The 22,678-nt window shown below is 37.0% G+C and overlaps 1 long non-coding RNA gene across 2 annotated transcripts in view; it reads right to left on the reverse strand.

Annotated features, from left to right (window-relative positions):
- Window positions 1-1,037: 1,037 nt before the first annotated feature.
- LOC110365475 (uncharacterized) overlaps window positions 1,038-22,678 on the reverse strand; it is a 31,623-nt gene continuing 9,982 nt past the window's right edge. Inside the window, exons 2-6 of one of the 2 annotated variants that reach the window (XR_010473010.1) lie at window positions 21,233-22,441; window positions 20,661-20,763; window positions 15,483-15,605; window positions 13,944-14,116; window positions 1,038-12,675 (exon numbers count right to left, since the gene is read on the reverse strand). This is a non-coding gene — a long non-coding RNA (uncharacterized LOC110365475). The remainder of the gene's footprint in view (window positions 12,676-13,943; window positions 14,117-15,482; window positions 15,606-20,660; window positions 20,764-21,232; window positions 22,442-22,678) is intronic. The other variant, XR_010473012.1, reaches the window with a different exon arrangement.

Raw genomic sequence — 22,678 nt, forward strand, 5'->3', positions numbered from 1 at the left:
AACCGGTAATGGTTTAAAACTAAAGGAGGGAAGATTCAGGCTGGTTATGAGGAAGAAATTGTTAACAGTGAGGGTGATGAAACACTGGGACAGGTTGTCCAGAGAAGGCAGTAAATGTCCCATCCCTGGAAACATTCAAGGCCAGGCTGGACAGGGTGCTGAGCAACCTGATCGAGTTGAAGATGTCCCTGCTCATTGCAGGGGGGTTGCACTAGATGACCTTTATGGCCCCTTCCAACTCCTTTACATGTATGCCCTACTGTGCAACTACATGTGGTATCCAGCTTTTGATTTTTAAATATATTAAACAGATGAGCATTTGTGTGTTTACATTAACTTACTTGGGTTTCTAATTTATCTTTTTATTGTTTTTAATTTCTGAAGTCCAAGTTAATTTCAGAAAGGATAACTCTTTTTCCAGCTTTTGCTACTCAAATGTGTCTGTTTTACTAAAACCTTAAACTATGTGAGTAAACCATTCAGAGCTTCTTGGTGAAATTCCCCAACAGGAAGATGTCACGCTTTGGCAGTGTAGTGGAAAAAAGCATGGAGCACTGCAGAAAGTTCTCAAGTGCCAGGGAAGAACTAGCCGTCAGGAGGAGGATAAAAGACAGAAAGCATTTCCACAGTTGAAAGGCTGGAGATACTCGGTTGTTGCTCTCTTAAGCAGAGACAGCCAGATTCTTTCACTTTGTGTGCATAATTGACATTGACTATCAGTTAAAGCTACGGTTGATAAAGGAGAAAAAGGGTAAACAAAAACCTGAAAATATTTCCTTTTTCCTGATTTTTTGAGCATGTAGAGGGACACATGTGTCTTCCCACAAGGAAAAGCCTTGAATGATTCTGAATGATGCATTAGGTAAGAGTTATTAGCAAAATTCAGCCTACATCATAACACTGGTTTTGCAGTAGGGAAAAAAAAAAAAAATTCCTAATACTGTTTTGACCTTTTAAAGCCTGATTCAAAAATATATAGAAGACTAAAGAGGTAATTTCATAGGCAATGAATGGATTGTGGTGGCAAGTGTGTTGTGGGGGAGGGTTTGTGTGGGTTTTGGTGTTGTTTTTTGGTTGGTTTTGTTTGTTTCCTTTTTACGTTTTTTAAGGTGTAAAGACCTGTATTAAAGTGAATAACATTCTTACTATTCAATAAACCCTGAACTGGTACAGTATCATTTTATTGGGAAAAAAACAAAACAAAATCAAAAACTGCTCTAACCTCAGAAGTTCCTAAGTAGCCCTAAGTAATTAGTGGTTTCATCTTGTTTTTAATACTTAGTTCATATATTCACATCACCATTTTATTTCAGTATTAGAATTTGCCAAGTAGGGATGCTAGACTTTTACTGTGTACTTCAGCCTATGCTTATAAGCAGCAGAACCCTGTGAAGTTGTCAAAAAAAGAAAAATCTTACAGGCTTATTTTCTGTTTATTGAACCATAAACAATGCAAATCTTAAACAGACTGTGCATTTTAAGTATGTTAAATACAATGGCTTTGAATGCAACGTAAGGAGTTGTTTGCTCACTTTCTCCAAATGATTAATTTTCTTTAAATCAGACTAGGAAAAATATAAGACATGATAAAATACTTTAAAAAGAAGTAAAAGCAAATCTCAGACACACTGTAAGAGATCTTTCATTTGTATTATCATGTTATATTAAAAGAATACCTTGTAAGCATTTTTATAGGTCATCATGTGAGCAAAGTACAAAACATCTGTAAATCTCCAACAGTAAAATGAAGAATGCTTGGCAATAAAATACTAAGCCTGATTAGAAAAAAAAAAAAAAAGGAAACCAACATCTTTCAGAGAAGAACTCAGGAAAGAAAAAAACAAACAAACAAAACAAAAAACAAACAGAACATCAAAAACCCCTTTTGCTAGAAATCCTTGAAATCACCTACTTAATATTAACTCCTAAAAATTACTTTTGGTGATATCTTTTGTGACATTAATTTACATGAAACTGAAGTTTAAAAAAAATATTAAAAAAATGAAATTGGAATTCCAGATGCAGCACGTCTCCAATACATGCAGAAATTTTAATGTGTTATAAGTAGCCATAGCTTTAAGTTCCTCTGACCCTTTTTGATTTGAAGTTTCTTTTACTACCAGCTATTATAACACCAGAGTTGGAAAATGTTCTTGTGTAGACAGTGGGCAGAATGCTGATGATGTAATCGATGATTAGGTAGAAGGAGGTTGTAATTGCAGACTTTTAAAAATAGCACCAGTTGATTCCCCTATGACCTCTTCGAGCCAGTGGAAGCTGCTGAAGGAGATATCTTCATAGTTATAGTAATTAGGAAGCTTGGGGATATGAATTTCTCTGGAGCATTATCTTATTTTATATTGTGCTATTTATACTGCAAGTTTTAATGTACCTACTAATTCCTTTTCTAAGCATCACGATGTATCAGCTATTAGATTGCTATGAGGAGAAAGGGGAAAAAAATAAAACAAGTGGACTGGAAAGCGTGGACCTCCAGTAGCCAGTGATCTGAAATCTCCTACTGTCACAATCCAGATAGAGTGTTTTAGTGAGTTACATCCACAATTTGCAGCCTGACATCAAACCAAGTCTATAAATAAACTATTAAAAAAAAAAACACCTGATTTTTTTCAGTGTTCTCTATAAGCCACAAGTAGTCCACAATGAGGAAAGGAAAAAGGTAACTGGTAAAAATGTAATAACAGGGAAATAGATTAAAAAAAAACATATTTGGGAATTAAAAAAAATACCATGGACATTTCAGGAGGCTTTTTCTACTATAATTCAGCTTCAGTTATGGAGCTAGCCCCATAATATAATCACCCTCAATTTGTATTTCTTTGTGAAACAGGCAGTAGTAACTGAACGAAAGTGCGTTAACAAAATAGTAAGTCTTTGTCAGGTAATGTCAGGATAATATATTCCTAATTATGAATTAAAATTATGTTGGAGGTAACCTGTAGCAGTGACTTAAAGACAGATGGACTGAGACCTGATTTGTCCCATACTCTATCAAAATAACTTTTTCTTTCTGCAAGAAATACCTTTCTAAGGGATAATTTCATCATGTTTTTATGAAGACTATGTATGAGGTCATCTTAAAGTTCTGAGCAAAGTGATCCTCTAGGTCACCAAATCTAGCCTCTTGTTATAAGGGGCATCAGAATAAAACTTGTTCATTAAAGGACCTGTGGTCCATCAAATGTTATTCATTGTGGTGTGTTGGGTTTTTTTGGGTGTTGAGTTTTTAGTTTGGTTGGTTGGGTTTTCTTAGGGCCTCTCTATTCCTATTTGGAAATCTATTTCAGAAAGTCATTTGTGATTATTCGCAATTCTGTAGTTTCCCAGCTCAAAAGAGGTTTTAGCACCTAATTATTCCTACCCGTTCTATGCAAACATGTTCCTTATATTCTCTGCCTAGTGTTTAGCTGTGTCTTATGAAAAAAAAACAAACAAACAAACAAAACCAAAAAACAGTGATGTGCTAGATGCACTGATATAGCTGCACCCCTGCCTTAAATACAACTGTGTGTCATCCCCACCTCCCTGCCTTTGGTAGCTAGGGTTCTTTCTTTCAGAGAAGAGGTGTGTCTGTCTACATTTGACCATTCCTTGTGATGTTCACACAATCTACCATCTCTTGGGTATCTGTCTATTTAACCTTAATTTAATTCTTCATGCTGAATATCTAGATAGACATAGTGTTGTCAAATTCAAACAGAAGAATACTTTTCTGATTTCAAAAGCATTTCTATTTTGCAGCAACATAAGAAGGCTCAACAGTATTCATGTTACTACAAATACAAAAGTCTCCCATTAATATGGCTTTGTGCCAATTAAGAATTTGGGAAATCTGTGAGGTGGAAACAGATTGCTCAGAGCACTTGCTTCCTACCAATAGTAAAATAATAAGTGTCCTTGGACAGATTTAGAATTATTGAGAACAAGTTAACAGTTCTAAGTCTGTGTCACTGAATGAAAACTTTCACAAAAGTGGAGAAAATAATTTTCATATTGGAGAATAAAAAAACCCCAAATCAAAACACAGTAACACACCCTTCCTCTATTCCTTATGGTAGAAAAGGAGGTTCTATAGAAAGTTATGTGACAGCACACAGCCTTCCTGAATAACAGCTCATAATAGGAGTGCAGAAGACTGGTGTGGCTGAGGTCAACCAGCATGAATAGTTTCCATCAGTTTCCCTCCTTTTGTCTTGTATTGTATACTGGCTATTCCAATAGAGGAAGATATATCCAGAAGGACACATTTAAAGTCTAAGTGTTTGAGGTACAATGGTTGATGATTACTAACTACAGAGGTTCAAGAGATTTCCATACAGCTGCTGGCTCATGTAGGTAAGTAGGATGCCAAGAAGTATGTAGAAAATTCTTCAATCTTCATTTTCTTATAAACTTAGTTTTTAAATGAGGCAAAAGAGCTTTAATGAGTCTGCTTGGGAATCTTTGCCATTAACTATGGAAGCTGACAAAGAGTACAGTATCTCAGAACCTAACAGATATTAGAGATCAGGTAGTTCAGATAGCGTCCGTGACAAATTCCACATTTTTCTCCCATCTGCATGACAGACAAAGAAATCCTGAGGAGCCAATACAACCTTTCTGTTTCCACAGCAAAATGCTCACAATCATTTTCTCATTATATCATATGATAAGGGCTGGGAAAACTTTGCCTTTCTGTTGTACAGGTCTTAAGAAGAAAATTATCATTCTTTTCCTCCTTACCCTGCATCTGTTTTTGAAAGAAAATTATTTAGAAGTTAGATATTATGAAATTAAAGGGAGGTCTCTGGAAGAGCAGTAAGGAGTTCATAGGGCAAATACCAGACTTGTTGGTGATTTATAACACAAACTCCTTAGAAGGATGTTTTCCCCACACCCCTTACTTACTTACTGCCTAAGGTAGATATCACAGTAATCATTCAGAGGATAACGCTCCCAGAAGTTAAAATCTGCAAATAATCACTTCTACTTGAAATAGTTAAGACACAGAAAATGCAAACTACAGTAGCAGAAAACATGAAGCCACAGACTTTTTTTTTTTTTTCCTGGATCTGCCCAGATCTTGACAGTGAGTAACAAATCATCAAGTGTTGCCACAAAGCCTTGTGAGTTCCCACTTGTGTGCGCAGTCAGAAAGCACATACATGGAAGACATGTTCTGCTAGAAAATCGAACAAGCAAGCAAAAAAACAGTGGTATAAAACGCATGGGTAAACATGTCCTCACAAGAAAACAGCCACAGGAATAAGAGAATAACCTGATCTTAAGCTTCAGTGCTGGTAAATGTAAAATATACTGCTCATGTTTTTAATTTACCATAAAACAGCTGTCTAGAATGATGTCAGAAATTACAGTGCAGATATGACTGGCATTATTTGTTGCATTGTTGTCCTTAACAATACCTTAAAGCCTTCCTTCAGAGTGCAGCGAAAAATAAAGAGTCTAGGGTATTGCTAATAACCTCAGGTTTTTTACTACAATCTTCTTTATACTCTCAAATCATCAGTGCAAAACTCTCTTTCCTCAACAAACAGACAAAAAATGGAAACAGAATAAATCAGTCCACATTTTTTTTTTACTAGAACAGTTTATTTTAAAAAGGGAAGCAGTCCTGCATATATCTATAACCAGTCAACACTCAGATAAATCTACTGTGATCTAATTATATTATTTCTAATTAACAAACATACCTACAAGAATTAAAATTAACCAATCATTTTTCTTCTCTATTTGTTTGCACACACTGTGCATAGCCACAAAAAAAGAGCAAGTGAAATGGATCTTTCATCACAGAAAAAAATCAGTAGTGAAATGAATATTTAACAAGTAATAGTCAAGGTAAACAACATCCACTGTTGTCCCCCTGCCTACACAGCAGCCCATGACCTCATCACATAAGATAAATAAACTGGATAGTCATAAATTGCCCTGGATAAACCCATACAATCTCACTGTACCTGAGTATGGGCAAGTTGGTAGCAGCAGCAGATTCTGCCAAAAGACTCAGAAAAATCGAGATAACAAGTTATATGCAGGGACAGTGTCCAGGACACCAAGTCAGGAACAGCAGCAAATAGGCCAGACTAGAGACAAGCTACCTGTAACACACCCCTGAGTCAGCCAGGAGACAGGACCAGGCCTGGAAAACAGACTATTTAGAATGTAGATCTGGGGTCCATGAAGCCAGTAAGCCAAGGCAGCACAGAACAAGATTGAAAAAGACGCCTGCTGATGGCACAGCTCAGAGCAAGGCTGTGCTCCTGGGCCTGTGAGAAGAGTGTGGATGGGTGTCATATATGGGGCTGGTCAGAGCAATTAAGGCTTATGGGTGCAGTAAGAGCCCTGAGAATTAATCAACTGCCTCATTAAGTTGTGCTTTTTTTTTTTTTTCCATCTTCTTTTTGCTGCCAGAAGCACTATTGTTGCCTTTCTTGTTTCTTGCTTACAGAAGCTCTGCTGTTGCCCTTCGTGTACCTGAGCCCTGGTTTCCTAACCTTGTCCATGCACACTCAGACAACGTGCCTGCAATTCTCCTGGGTAGCCTATCTGCTCTTGAACCTTCTATGTACATCCTTTCTATAGGAGAGCTAAGTCAGGAGTTTCCTGTTCATCCACGCAGGCCTTCTGCTACACATGCACACTGGAATCAATCACGCTTGTGTTTTGTGGAGGTTGCCATAGAAGATTAGTCACGTCTTCTCTGTCCCTTGGTCCTCCAGAACTCTTACCAAGCAGAGCCCTCAAAAAGCTGAATCCCGCTCTACTGAAGTCCAGGACTATGACTCTACTATCTGTTTTGCTAACTTTTCTCAGGAAGTTTGACAGTCACTGCTGCCAAGGCTGTCTTTGATTTTGGTATTTTTGACTAGCTCTTCCTTGTTTGTGATTAACATGTCCAGCAGAGTATCTCCTCTGCTTGGCTCATTGACCACCCGCGTATATTGTCCTCAACACACTCTTGAAGCCTGCTGGATTGCTCTCACTCACTTTTTCCCCTTCATGCAGACCCTATTTCAGGCTCGTCTAGCTCTGACGCCTGCCCTGACTATTTTTGTCCCTCCTTGTCTGTTCCCAGGGCATTGTGCCTGTTCAATAACTGCAGCTGTGCAGGCAGAAGACTTCCTCCTGCTGACATAAGCCGTACATTTGCGGCATTCTTCACCATGGTAGTCCATACACTCCTCCTCTGAGCACAGTCTCTAGCTGTCCTTCCTTGCATCCATTATGGAGCTTGGGCTCTTGTTTCTGTGCTGTCTCTCTAAAGACCCCATCAATATTCTGTTCATATACTCTGGTACTATGCAGTCAGCTCATTTCCTCTCACAGCTTCTTCACCTGGTAATTCAGTGTTTTGCCTGCAAACCGCCTCCCAGATGTAAGGACACACTCAGCCCAACTCTTGAGAGGCGCACCAGGCACTGCCTGCAGCCAAAGGCTGCATAGTTTTCCCAGATCTCTCTCTGGGTCAAGGCCTCAGATATCCTCAGAAGACCAGGTGCTGGAGACTGTTCCCTTTGGCAAGCTGACACCATAGATGAGCAGGCTCAAGGACTTTTCAGCAGAGTTTCTAGACTTCTTTGCAGTAATAGCTGTAGCATCTGCAGCACTGGTATGATCCATTCTTCTTCCCACTGGTTTTATAGCTGCTCCCCATGCACCAGCTGAAGAGGTGTTTGACAGTCCCTGGGCAGCAGCCAGTTGGAAACAAGAAGTGTAGGCACCCCCAAATCCAGGAACTGCCAACAGCTGACTGTCAGAGCTGATAGAAGCAAAAGCCTCCAGAAGCCAACTCTCACCTGCAGCAGCAAACTGCCAGAAGTTCCTCCAAGGAAGATGATCCCAACATATGGAAGAAATTCCCTGAAGAAACCTGGAAACTGCTGTGACAATTGTTATATCTCTGCTAGCTGATTCTCTTAGTTGCATTAAAGTGCAGGCACAATGAAAACTAGTTGTTAGCACATGGCCTTTGTGAATATATTAAAAGATGGGGAGCTTTCTGAGACCCAGCCCATAGTCAAGACTTGTATATTTCAAAGGAAAAGATTTTCTTCAGGACTCTGAAGGGACCCTCTTACAACCCAGAAAGCCATTCATGGAAAGCTGTCAACTAGAAGGGAAATTAGGGAAAAAGAGTTCTCTAAGAAAAAGGTGCAGGCAAAGCTACAGGCAGTTTCAGGGACTGTTCCAACAACATCATTGAAGCCCTGAGAATTTCTTGCATCACTTACAAAAGACCGTTTGCCAGTCCCACAACTAGAAAATTCTGAAAGTCCTTGGGAAAGGTTATTGCAGTGTACATGCAGGCGTTCCTGGCAGATTTTCAATTACCTGTAGCAACTAGGTCTACCAGCTATTAGACATACATTTAGTGAACATATACAGAAATAAACTGCCTGCTATCCTACATGTAGAAAAAGCCACTGGCTATGTGTATACTGGTGAGTAGTGCTGGCCAAATGAAACAGATCTGTGGAGCAAAACAACTGTGCTAACAATGAGGCATCAATATTGTTTGTGCTACAAGAAGTTTTATTTCAGCCCTATTCAGGTTTTGTGAGCTGCATGCCTATTAGCAGTTAGAACACACTAGGCATACTCCTGGAGTGCATGTGCTGCCATGACTTGTTTAAAAGAATTCAAACTCAACTGCTTATATAGGTACACCCACATGCTCAAGAAATTCAAAAGAGTATCCTGTTGTCAACCCACCTAACTCTATAACCTTTTCATTGTTTGGACTCCTTGGATGATAGTTTTGGCCTCTTACCAACAATGCGCAGTTTCTAGAAAAATTATTTTTCCTTTCCAGGGTGGCTTCAGACTTTTTCCATAATACTGTTATGGTTTGTTAGCTCAACTCTGTCCATCAGCTGAAGCGTACTGGCTACCAGTGTGACCTTGGCGCAAAAAACCCAGACATCCATGCAGGATACTGCTGAATGTGGCATACATAATGTGTTCTGGCTAATACTGAGCTTACCATCAATCATTCCTTTTGAAATTGTCCCAAAAAATTAATGATAGGCAACTTTTGCACGCTAAGCACGTCATCCCAATGACAAACAAGATCTTTCAGGGTTCAGTGCTATCACAACTCTTACCTCAGGTATACATATGTAAACTGTTGAAACTAAGTTATGTGGTTTGCAGCATAGGTCCTTATACATTTCCAGTCACTGAAGATACCTGTGAGCACTGAAGAGAAATGGGCTTAAATGAAAACTGGGAGATATATAGTGAAATCTACAGGAGAAATGCAACATATAATACTGTTCATTTTTAAACACTGGTGAGTTTTCCTCTCTAAATCTCTGCTCCATCCTCTTAAGAAAGAACAGGCATTTAATGAAATTTGTATTCTGCTACTAGGACCTCTCTGCCTAAGACTTCACAAGAAACTACCAAATTCTGTGCTGTTGATATACAACTCCAGGTATCTCTTAGCTAAAACTAATCAAACCAAGAAAAGATATGAAATAATTGGAATTGGCAGGGTTTGTAATATACAACATATTCCTATAAACAACCTTACAAATTTACTGTAAGCTATGTTTTGCCTAACTGTATATCTGTTAGCTGAAAGCATTTTTAAACCACAAAACATTTCCATTTTGAAGTTCTCACTATGTTAACTCTTCAGGAGAAGAAGGGAACAACAACATTACACCAGGCTTCTACCACTACACTAAGGATTTAAGGATTTTGGTTATGATGCGTGGACTGTATTAATTCTGAGAACTCCTTCTCTTTCCTTTGTCATCTGGCTTTATTGAAATGGTAAGCCGGTATTCTGTGTTATTAAAATGCTCCTGGTATAGACATAATGTGCATTTTCAATCCTTGGATGGTACTTAGATACTATAATGTCACATGCAATATAAATATAGTATTACACGCACAAATGACAGATGTCAGAGCTCAATCTGTATTTTCTATGAAAGGCATGCTATGGTGTTCTTTTCCAGTTAAAATATCACTTTAGCCAGTGAGTCCTTGTGAAATCCGTTTTTCAAAAGCAGTACCCGAAAGGTTGTGAATTAATGGAATAATCTCATTCAAACATGGTAGATATTCTTAGCCTTGTTTCTCAGCTGCCCCATGGAAAACGTGTCTTTAACTTTCCAACACTTGCCCAGCCACCACAAATACCAGCAAAAACAACACCACTAAATTTCAGAGAATCTTTTAAAGAAAATATTTTTTTGATTTGTGTATACTTTGTAGTTTAAATAGTATGATGGAGAGTGACAAATGTGAAGACCATGCAATAAAAACATTGTTGATGTTACTTGTGGACACAAAATACCAGAAGAGTTTAAAGGATAACTGAACACCCTTTTAAAAATTAATATCAGCTAAGGAGTTTCAGTTGTTTCCCACCATTTTTCCAGGTTTTTATTTTCTGTCATTTTAAGTCTCATGTTTTGTTTTTGTTTTTCCCTTGACACCGCACCATGATATTGCCTCCTTGAAAATTCCAGACAAAGTGAGACAAATGTCTTGAAAGTGTAAATACTAAGAGAATTGTTTATCAAGAAGCTATGGCCATGTGTAGCTCTCAGGAGTTTCTCCCTCCTCTGCTGTGCAAGAACTGTTAATAATTTGAATAACAAGTAGAGAAAATCAGATACAAACCACTACAGTTATCCAGACATGTTTGAGAAAAAACACTGGGAGATAAAGCCAAAACAGCACTAGTGAATCAGCAGGTCTGCCACTTACTGCAAGCAAACAGAAAATTTTCAAAAGAGTGCAATCTTTCTGTGCTGCTCTAGGAAAAAGAAATAGGGTATTATAAATGTATTATAAATGGTGAAGCAGGACATCTGCTTCTGTAGTATTTTCCTTTATCAGATATTAAGCCTTCTTTTTCTTTTTTTTTTTTTTTCCTCTTTTTCATTTCATTGGCAGGAAGTTGGTTTTCCTTTCTTTCTTTTGACAAAAAATGCCAGAATTTATGACTAAAGTATTTTTGTTTTGTTTAACAGAACCTTCTTTTACACCATAATCGCATTCAGAAATCTTTTCTCTGCTATTTTTTGGTATACATTATAAGTTTAAGCATGTTGCTTATAACGTAATCAAATGTAATCAAATATGTGGTTATTATCTGTAAGGTAATGAATGAGGAATAAGGTATTACTATTTTCTTAATCATTGTGGAGTCCATATGATATCATTAACTAAAGGAACCTGGCTTGAGTGGTTCTGTAACAACATCTGAACCCTGGTATTTATTCCTAATGTATAATCTACTACTAGCCTCACTGTGATTGATATAGGTAAGACGAAATTTTGAATTCCACAAATAGAAGTTTTAAAAAGTTTTTTTTCCTGAGACATAGACCTAAAATAAAATTTGATACTAGTGGAGTAGCAAGTTGTTTTGTGCCAACATGCTTGCATTAACATGCATATCATTAACATGGAGAATTGTTATTTTGTCCTATAGATTCTCATGTTCTCTGTTATAATTTTTATTAGCCTGGGACTGTCTTATTCTTCATATTATTTAGTTTCAAAAAAATCCTGTGTTACGGGCTCTGGTACAAGCAAACTTGCCCACTAATTATCAGTCATCTTGTGCTAGTGCTAGTCAGATGTAAAAGACCAAATTTAATAGAAGAGAGGTAATATCTGACCCATGCATGCAGCTCAGAAAAACTCCCATTTTTTTCAGAGCTCATATGACATCTTGGAAAAACTGTTTTCTGAACTAATTTTCTTGCCAGCCCTTATCATCCCTCCCATTCACAGTGGCAAAACATCCCTCAAGCAACTAACAAGACTACTGCTAATGCTAGTCCTTACCATTGTCAACATTGTCATCATCAAGTGTTCAGTAGGTTTCAAGTTTCTTTTCAGCTAAACAAAGAGAACAGGTAAGATTTTGGAATCATGATGTCAGTCATTCAACTGCAATCTCTCCATCACTTGTGTGGTAACTACTGTGTTACTCAATTTTATTTAAGTCAGAAATCAAAACTGTGGCTGGCAGTATAAAAGACCAAAAGTCTTCCCTAAAGAGCCAGTATTTAAATTTATCCTTGATGCCAAGAGATAATCCAGAGAAATAGTGTAGAAGAAACATCAGGAGTCAAGAGGTGGACCATGAAAATAAAACTACTGCACCAGTTTTAATGTGTTCTTGACTTGAAAGTAGCTGGTTAAGAATTCTTGAATTATCTATGTATGAATCAATAAGACACAAGTAATAGAGCCATTCCGTATTGGTCAGTCACTTTAGATATGTTGGTCGCTGCATTACTCTTCTCAGAAAATAATCTTTTACATGTGAAGTACACTGAACAATAGGTGAACAGTGGAGTGATGTGACTGTCCTTGTAGAACAAAACTGGAAACAAGTGGATGTAAGAAGGAGATGAGGAAGAAGGCTGAGAAACAGGAAGGTAATGAGATACGATATGGTATTTGGAAGACAAAACGTAAAAATGTGCTGATAAAGACTAAGGAGAAGGTGACAAGGCTCAATAAGGCAATAACCTCAGCCTGAAAACATGAGTTTGGTATCTGGAGTCGTCTTCCAAAGTTTTTTTAACTCGGGCCCATCGATGACAGCTTGGAATTCCTCTAAGAGGAAGGTGACTCTTCCAACTCTTTGTCTTCAGGCAATCCTTTGCCTCCTTTGTGCTGTGAAAGATTGACAAGATGGATAACGATATTGTTCATTGTACAATTATGCATTAATATAATTGACTTACATCTACTTTGAAGAGCTATTTTGTGCTCCTTTGTGCTGTATCTGTAGGTTGTGTTGTGGGTTGCCACTATATCACACATACATTCTGCACAGCACTCAGCCTCCCTCACCCTACTGCCATCTGGCTGACTACTTTATGGTGAAACATCAACAGAAAAGATGTAGTTGCATATTTTTGGCTCCCCAAAGAGGCCACATTATGTTAGGCTGCAAAATAATTACATGACATTCTTTGCTTTCCAAATTCAGGATTATCTGGCCTGTGCCTATGGCACTAACACTACATCTGCTGGTGATATGCATGACAGCAAGAACAGAGGCTGATCTGCAGTCTCAGAAGCTATTAAAACTAGCACGACTGAAAATACAATAATTATATTAATTGGGCAATGCCTCTACAGAACAAGTTTTAGCTTTGCCTTAGAATTTAATAACTTCTCTTATATTGGCTATGTCAAGTACTAAAGTAGTCAGAAAGTACTCTTCAGTGTCTTAGCTTTACAGTAGGTACACTCAGAAGCAATCTGAGCTGATAAAAAAAATTCCAATGGAATATTTTATTTTCACAAGTCATAATTTCACCAAAATAAAAATATTCTCCAAGAGTGTACTGATTCTGACAAACTGAATTCAGCAATGAATTCAGCAAACTGAATTCAATATGCTTCTGTTTTGGTATTCTTAGGAAGCATTAAGACTTTTGTTTTAATATAATTTTAATTTAAGAGCATATTTTTTACAGAAAATATAGACTAAAAATAATAATAAAAATACCAGTTTTATTTAAATGGAATATTTGGATTGAATTAGAATTATCTTCCCAAGAATCATAATGAAACAAATTCAGAAATCACAGAATTTTCCATTCCATAGAATTTTAATTTCTGGCATATTTCTGCAAATGCAAAGTGAAAAATTATCTCACATCACTATTCAGAAATAGATAAATATTTCTCTAAAGGACTTTCATGATGCTTTTCTCCAAAAAGATGATTAAGTTTGTAAGCTGATGCTTCTACTAAAAACTTTGTAGAACTCAGAGCAAATCCTAAAGTGACAGAAATCAGAAAAGTCTACTGTGACCACAGCAGGCAGTGTTTATTGCAATCTATCAATCATGAATGCTCGGGCTTTTCCGGTACACTTTATGATGGACACTTAAAGCATGTTTTATAAAGTTAGTGTTTAAAGAACTTACCTTTGCAGTTCAGTTTGCTGTTCTGCTCTGTAGTGTGAGTTTTTGGCAAGTCACTTAATCATCCTCTGTCTGGTCTTCTGTAAAACCAAAATAATATTTTCCAACTTTCATTCAATTTGGAATTAGACCTTCTGCATCATACAGTTGGCAGACTGTGTAGAGCAAATTGGAAACTGCAACACAAACATATACCACATGGTTAAGGGGAACAATAGTTTTTCAGAGTGGAAAATATCTTCTAGTACGTTTTTGTGGAGAACCTATTAGAAATATTTTTTTTGTCAGTCTTACAGAATATATTAGGATATAAATGAAAATAAATAACAACTTTCCACTTTTAGTATTAGGCAACTCTACTGTAGCTCTTGTACACTGAGATTACATATATCAAGTTGCTCATTGGTAAGCTCTTAATAATTGAAATTTTTTAACTATCTACTTACTTTGTTATCCTCCACTATTTAAACTTTTGGATGGGGGAAAATTCGTATCTTCATACCTCTGCAATAAGTTAGTTTTTAACCTATTTTTTTTTTAAGTCTGCAATAATCAGACACTGTATTGCAAATCCAAGTCTCATGCACACAAGCTTATTTTTTCAAACTACTCTTCATGTGCCCATGAGAGCTAGTCCATGAACTCTTGAAGGTCACAGAGCAAAACTATTGACATAGAGGAAAGAATTAGATTTTTACTAAAACCTGCAAGGGAAAAACACCTTTACAAACTCGATAGTTAACAAATTCCTTTATATTAAAGGATTTATTTATACAGAGAAAGGTTGGTGAACCTTTCAACAGCACACCAGAGAAGTGTTAGAAAAAGACAGTTACTGATTTGCAATTACCCCATGGACAAGATGTCTGTACAATATTGACTATCTCTGTTATTTACAAATTATTATTAGATTTGTCATTATAATAGGTTGACTAGAATTTCACCCAGTTTGGTATTGTCAGAGGGACAAAGGACACTTACTTTATCCTGGAAATTATCAAATTAGTATTCTTAGCTAAATAATTATGTCAAATGTACTATGGAATGGGACACAGATCAGAATTAGTTGCTCTCCCTTTTTACCCTGTTTCTGAATAAATGCAGCCTGTGGTTCACATGCCTGTAGGAATTAAAAAAAACAAACAAACAAAAACAAACAAACAAACAAACAAAAAAAACCCACTATAGGTTGGAATATAATGCTGTTAGTTGACAAGGGAGAGAAACGCATGTCAGTTGTTGGAATTCTCTACATGTGGTCTAAAATGCTCAGCAGCATAGCATCTACAATTCTGACATTCATTAACACAAATTACCTTGTGGTATATCAGAAGAGCCTGTAGCAGCATGCCACATAATAATTGCCTAGGATATAGTGCTGTGGATTCCGCATTACCTCCCAAGAGGCTGCCAACTGCACAGCAGAAAGCCAACAGTTTGTGTGCAACAGCTACGCGTGTGGCCTGTCAGTGAACAAGACTCCTTAAGCAGGCAGGAGTAAAATGACAGTTTCCATTAGACCATTACACAGACACCGGGTACCTTTCTTACTCTCCAGAGCAATAGGAGCTTCTTCTCAGCAATTCTCAAATTACATGACCAAAGAGATATAATTGGCCTATGAAGACAAGCCTGGGACTCCAACATGTTCCTTTTGTAACATTTCTTGAAGGAAAAAATGTTTTGTTATTAGGAAGTTTTAAATTGTTGAAAGGCATTCAAAATAGAATTAAAAGTCATTATTTGAAAAATGGTTTTATCTATGCAGCATCCTTCAACGTAAAATCCCACAGCCTAAATCTCTTTTCCCACTGGCATATCTATACAAATCAAATTCACGGTATCCTGAATTTTCTTAACAGCTACGTAGAGCATAACTCAGTAGAGTCTTCTTCACCCCAATTTTGTGACTAACTTTCCTTCTACACAAGCACATTAAATTTGGTAGAGTGCCAGCTTCATGTTAAAGTTCATTAATATACCTTGTATTGCATGTATTAAATAGAAAACAATATGAGATAGTGATAATTCAGGAGAAAAAAGAAACACAAATACACAAAGTATATAATACATGCATTATATTGTATATATGCATTGCAGTTAGTAATGAAACCAGACTGATGCACCCAATAAGAGAAGAAGTGGTTTTAATTATATTCATCATTATTATATTATTCAATAGCGTTACACCATAAAACCAAAATAAATATATCTTTTTTTTTTTTTTTTGCCATGGGCATACACATTTCTTTTCATATATGTATATACATATATATGAAAAATGTTGTCATGCTAAAATATCACATAGATCAATATCAGTACCAGTTATATCACATACATTTTTCACTACACGATTTAACAATGTAAAATGCTTAGGGATAATTTCAGTCTGGATGTATCAGAAGGATAAGGTTCAGGATTTGATTTACTGGCATCATAAAGGTTGATCAATATTACTCCCGTTCTTGACAGAATAAGCCCTGAGAATTCAGTGGATTTCACTGAAAGCTGAGTGATCTTTCTAATTAGGGTACTCACTAAAGCTTTAGTGAGTAGTTTTTGCCACAGAATGACAACCATTTCTCTATATAGGTTTAAATAGTAATGTTTTCAGTCAGTGCATTACTTTCCTTCCTTTGCTGTAATCCCTCCTAACCTTCAAAGTTTGAGAGGTATCTGTCCTGGTTTCAGCTGGTATAGAGTTCTCACTTCCTTAGAACTTTTCTAAGCACTTGTTCATATGTCACAGACATGATCTAACTTCCCATCATCATACTGAATCTCTGAGCTGTTAAGGGAGGAAAGGCAGAAAAGCTGGATTAAGGGAAGGAGAAGGATGAAAGAACATTGTCCTGGTTTCATCTGGGATAGAGTTAATTTTCTTCCTAGTAGCTGGTACAGTGCTGTGTTTTTGATTTGGAATGAGAATAATGTGGATAACACACTGATGGTTTAGTTGTTGCTTAGTAATCAAGGACTTTTCAGCTTCTCATGACATGCCAGGTCCACAAGGTTGGGAGAAGGCACAGCCAGGACAGCCGACCCAAAACAATCAAAGGGATAATTCAATATCATATGATGTCAAGCTCAGTATAAAAGCTGGGGGAAGCAGAAGAAGGGAGGGGATGTTCAGAGTGATGGCATTTGTCTTCCCAAGTCACCATTATGTGTGACGGAGCCCTGGGGATGGCTGAACACCTGCCTGCCCATGGGAAGCAGTGAATTAAACCCTTGTTTTGCTCTGCTTGTGTGAGCAGCTTTTGTTTTACTTATTAAACTGCCTTTATCTCAGCCCACAAGTTTTCTCACTTTTATTCTCCTGATTCTCTCCCCCATCCTATGTGGGAGGAGTGTGCAAGAGTATGTGTGGCGCTTAGGTGCCAGCTGGGGTTAAACCGCAACAATCTCTTCATCCCCTACAGTAAAAAGAAGCTGGGTTTGGACTTCAATTTATTATTGCCTACCACAGATATTTCTGCAGCTTGCGGTGAACTAATAAACAGGATATGTTACACTGGGTTAGCCCTGTGTCATACAGCTATATTCTGCTTCCTGTACCCAGTAATTGGTTAAATGCCATTGCTGGCTGTGTGCTTACATCCCTCAAGATGTGACTGGTACAATATGTTCCCGGAAAAAATACGCATGAAGGAAGTGCACATACTTACATATTCTGCTGATGAAGATGACAGATTTTAGTCATGAGTACTGCTTTTTGATTGTTTGTTTGTTTTTGTTTTGTTTTGTTTTGTTTTTTATTTTGTTTTTGTTTGTTTGTTTGTTTGTTTTGGTTCACGTGGCAAGACATTTGTAAAAAACCAATATCACCTGGAATTCATATACTTGAAATGTTTGTTTGGAAGTCAATACTGCAGATGCTATTGGAAAGACAGAGAAATACTACTTCAATTCCTTCTTGACCAAATCATTACGTGTAAAAGATAATTTGAGTTATTTTTTATTTGGTACAACATGTATTGAACATCTTACATAATTATTACTTATAATAATAATATAGGTATCAGGGAGGTGTTAATATACTCAGAAACATTTTTGGGCAAAAGAAACACTCCTAATGAGCAAAGACAAGAATGTATTGCTAGTGTAACTGAAATCCTAACAAAAGAATTAATAAATAATCTTTACGGTCAAAAGAAATAAGAAAAAATTACTATTAGACAAAAAGTTCTCAGTAATAATAGAGTTAAAAATATTATACAGACAATTCCTAGAATCTAGTCATTCCCCACTGTTAGGGCTTACCCTTCCACTGTCCTCCTGGGTCCTAAAGTTATTGTCTAAACTTTGGGGGCAGAAGAAGTCTGACAGCAATTTGTCAGCATCCCAGGCCCTTCAGAGGGAAAGATGTGTTGTTGGTGGTGGGGGTTGCTTTATCCTCTTTGGTGGCAGGAGGATGATTTATATCTCATAACGTTTTACAATTTCCATTTTCTTTGTTGCTCTGCAATTTCATTTTACACCTAAACGTATTAGGTATATAGTATCTTACATATAGTGGGTACCTGTTATTTGAAACCCTAAAATCTGTATCATCCAGCTAGCTCTTCTGACTGTCTAATTATCACTAAATGATCACTGATGAGTTTTTTAAAGTCCTGGTATCTCAAGTGTCAGCACATGCTACTTCTCTTACCATGTCGTGCCCACATTCCTCTGGACTGCACTAGGCCCCCACTTTCAAGCCTCTGTTATCACACCACTCCTATACCTCTCTATACTACTTCATTACATAAAGATCAGAAATGCTTTTTCTGTGCCAAAAAAACCCCTCACTTTTTACTACCATATATACAAAAATAAAGAGAGTTTTAGGTAGATGAAGACAAGTCCAGACAGAGGCTGACAGCATTCAGAGCAGAGGCCTGAGTTAGTATCAAGGCTGTACCATACATTTCAGGACTTTAGTTTTTAGGCTACAGATGCAGAAGCTATATAAGCAAAAACAATGAATGATGACAAGCTGGACAGCTGCTAAACCAGGCAATGACAGCCATTAACTTATCCTGGTAGCTTCAAAGGAGGTACCAGTCACCCCTCCTCTCCAGGAGAGGATGCAACCACATACCAAAACACAACTGTTATCCCATGAAAGCAATACATTATTTACTTTAAACTATGAAGTAAAACCACAGACGTTAAATAATTGAATTGCCTAAGTGATTTCCAATACATGTGATTCAAATTAGTATCTTCAGGAAAAGGTTTGATATTTGACTCACCAAAATCAATGTGATATGTAGTCACCAAGAACATGTTTACACAGAGTAATACTTTGGACATATTTTTCTAGAGTTCAAAGCAAAACCAATTTTGGAATGAAATATAGTGCTTGATAAAGGCTGGAGTTCTGCCTTGTGGAAGTTTTTATATATAAACATTCATAATACCTCATATGATGGAGAAGCTACCTAGGTGGAGAAAACAAAATAGTTCAAACAAGCTATACTTCTTGGTTTAGAGTAAAATGCCAATATGCTATCATGACTGCAATGGTATGACTCACTTTAATACTGACACATATAGATCCCACAAACCACAGAAACATTTGGACTGCTATTTTTAATGGTCTTTTAAAGACACTGACAATAAATGCAAAAAATAAAACATTTTTATTACATTGCTGTACTTGGCAAAGAAATTAGAGGTTTTTTGGATGATGGCTAGACAGGGTCTGGCTGAGATGGAGTTAACTTTCCTCATAGCAGCCCATATAGTGCTGTGCTTTGCATTTCTGTCTAGAATGGTGTTGATAATATGCCAATGTTTTTGCTCTTGTTGAGCAGTGCTCTCACAGCATCTGGGCTTTCTCTCCAACCCCTTTCTCCACCCCACTATTTCCCCCCCACACACATAAAGGTCCATAGGCTGAGCGTGGGCAAGAGGTTGGGAGGGGACATCACCAGGACAACTGACTTCAACCAACCACAGGTAGGTTCCACATCATATGATGCCATGGTTAGTAATAAAAGCTAGGAGGAAGGCAGAGAAGGGGGAAAACTTCATTATTAAGGCATTTGTCTTCCAAAGCAACCACTACATGTACTGTGGCCCTCTCTCCCTGTGGCTGGACATTGCTCACTGATGAGAAGTAGAGAATAAATCTCTTTATTTTGCTTTGTTTCCAGTTGTGGCCTTTGCTTTTTTCATTAAACTCTTTTCATCTCAACCCATGAGCTTGCCCATCTTATTTTCTTCCCCTGTCCTGTAGAGGAGGGGAACTGAGAAAGCTGCAGGGTTGGAAGCTTTGCAACCAGTCAAGGTCAATCCACTACATTTCATTTATTTTTAATAAGTGTGGTAATTGCCACTGTGTTCATGTGCCACAGGATCAAAAAAGAAAAAAAGTTGCTGACCCTTTGAGATGGACTCTCCAAACGGTAGGCACTAATATAAAATGTTTATTTGTGATACAATAACAGAAATGTAGCATTGATAGCAAGTAAGGTAGGAACTGTTTTTTTAAGGCTTCTCCAGCAGATGAACATGAAGTTATTTATAATTTAATAAAATACATGAAATCAAAACCAAAAACTTAGCTGGGTTAAAACCTGAAATCAATTACAAAGCTCTTATTTATTTCAGGTCACAAAAATAAGTCTCTACAAGCCAAGAGCTAGAAATGAAGGCAAACAAAATTTACAAGAGAAATTACCCAAGTAAGAGAAACTTTTCCAAACTGCTATATTAAATCTCTCTTACCCTCAAATCAGCTGAGAACTGCTACAGATAATCCAAAGCCGGGAGAACATTATAATTTTCTAGGTTATGATTTCACTACAGTACACAGGAACACACCAACGCACTGAAAGAAGATCAAAGGAATGTATATTTCTTTGAGTAGTGCAATATAAATTACAATTGAATACTAAAATATAAAGTTTGAAGAAAAATAAATATTTGTTCTAAAATGATCCAGGTATTTTCTGCAAGCTCAGAATAACATCTCTGTTTTTTTTCATTTTCTCACACACTGTGGGGAATATAGTGGAAGAATGGTGAAGAGGTTGGCTAAATGTAAATATACTCAAGTGACTTGCAGCTGTCTGTAGAAAAAGCACATACATCACACTAATTGTTTTACTGACCTTGTGTGCTTGATGAGTAGAACCTCTGTGTTAGATAACATAGGCCTGTGAGAAACAATAGAACACCTTATCACTATGAGATTCCTGCTTTGTTGTGAGAAAAGAGTGGCAGGTTGTGCCTGCTCAAGCCTTGAAATACAGGCAAGCTCATCAGGCCCGGTGATCTTCCAACAGGGCTGAACTTACCAGTGCCTGCATCCCCGCTTGTGTCACCTCTGCCTGGAAGCTTAGGTGGGACTTCAGAGATCGCCCCAGTAGAGAGGTAACGAAAATAAAACTTGCTCTTTGCAAATGCATTTGTGGCCTCTGGCTCTTCTTGCGACGTGCCTGCGTATGTGTACACACACACATGAAAATTTTCAAAGTTCTTGAGTATTTGATAGGAGATTGTAGCAAAAAACAGCAAAGTACAAAAATTACTAGATTGTAAACAGAAATATTATCTAGTTGTTATTTCTTTATTTTTCTAAGTAAGATTTCAATTGCTTTAACAGTAGCTTAGCACCCTTTCAATTTTCTAGATGGGAAACCGGGTCAGAGGGAAGTCATTCAGACACAATTTGGTAAACTGAAAGAACACAGTATGTGACTTGGGTCAGAGATGGAAAACAAGAAAGGAATCCTGGATATCAAACCCAGTCTTCCATTTACATTTGTAGAGTATGTGGTATGTGCATGTGCTACACAGATCTAACTGCTGGTCCTTTTTCTGTCTTAAGTAAGTATCTGTTTCTCTACCTTCTGGGGCATTTTTTTTTTATTTGAAAGCTTAAGTATTTTTTCATGTCCTTTTCGGTTCTTTGGTTTTATTTTATGAATTGAAACATAAGTGTTCATGTATATTTTATTGAACTGCAGAGCTGTATATATAAATACATATGTATGCAAAAAAAAGGCAAGAACACAAAAATCCCAACAATTTTCCACACGTTCCACTGAAGCCTGTGTCCCACTTGCCACTTTCAAAATCTTCTTCAGTCTGAATAATTAAAAGTTTAATACTCATACTCATTGAATTTTGTGTTGACAGCAGCTAGGTTTTTACTCCCATATTACAGGAAATATCCTTAAGCTAGACAAAATTCTCAAGTCAAAGAATATTTCTGATGGATGGTCACTGGTCTGATTTCAATATAATAAGGCTCTCCTGATTTGAAGCTGGCAGGGATTGGAGCTCACAACCGCAGTGACTACTAAACATACAGAGAAAAAAAGAGTAATTACACCACTCACCAGAAAAAAATGTTGTAACTAAAGCATAAAAAATATAATGCTTCGAAAACATTCAGTTAAAATAAATAAAAAAAAAACAACCTGTTCATGTGTCTGACAGATATACACTTACGAGATCATTCTGGTGACTTAATCGTATGGAATTGCCCCTCATAAAAATTCCTGATCAAACACATAGACATATAGGAAGAATTAGATAAGTAAACTATATCTGTCAAGTCTAATTTTCCTCATCCTTGCATTTTTATAATAATTTATACCTCTGCATAACAAGGTGAAAAGTATTTGTAAAACAGTTCTCCACTCAGCTACAAATCTAGTTGCAGTGACATTTTTTACATACTTTGCACTAATATACATGAACATATAAGATGTATTATTACACTAAACAGTACAGAA

This window comes from Columba livia, chromosome 1, assembly GCF_036013475.1.
Source record: "Columba livia isolate bColLiv1 breed racing homer chromosome 1, bColLiv1.pat.W.v2, whole genome shotgun sequence".
NCBI lineage: Eukaryota > Metazoa > Chordata > Aves > Columbiformes > Columbidae > Columba > Columba livia.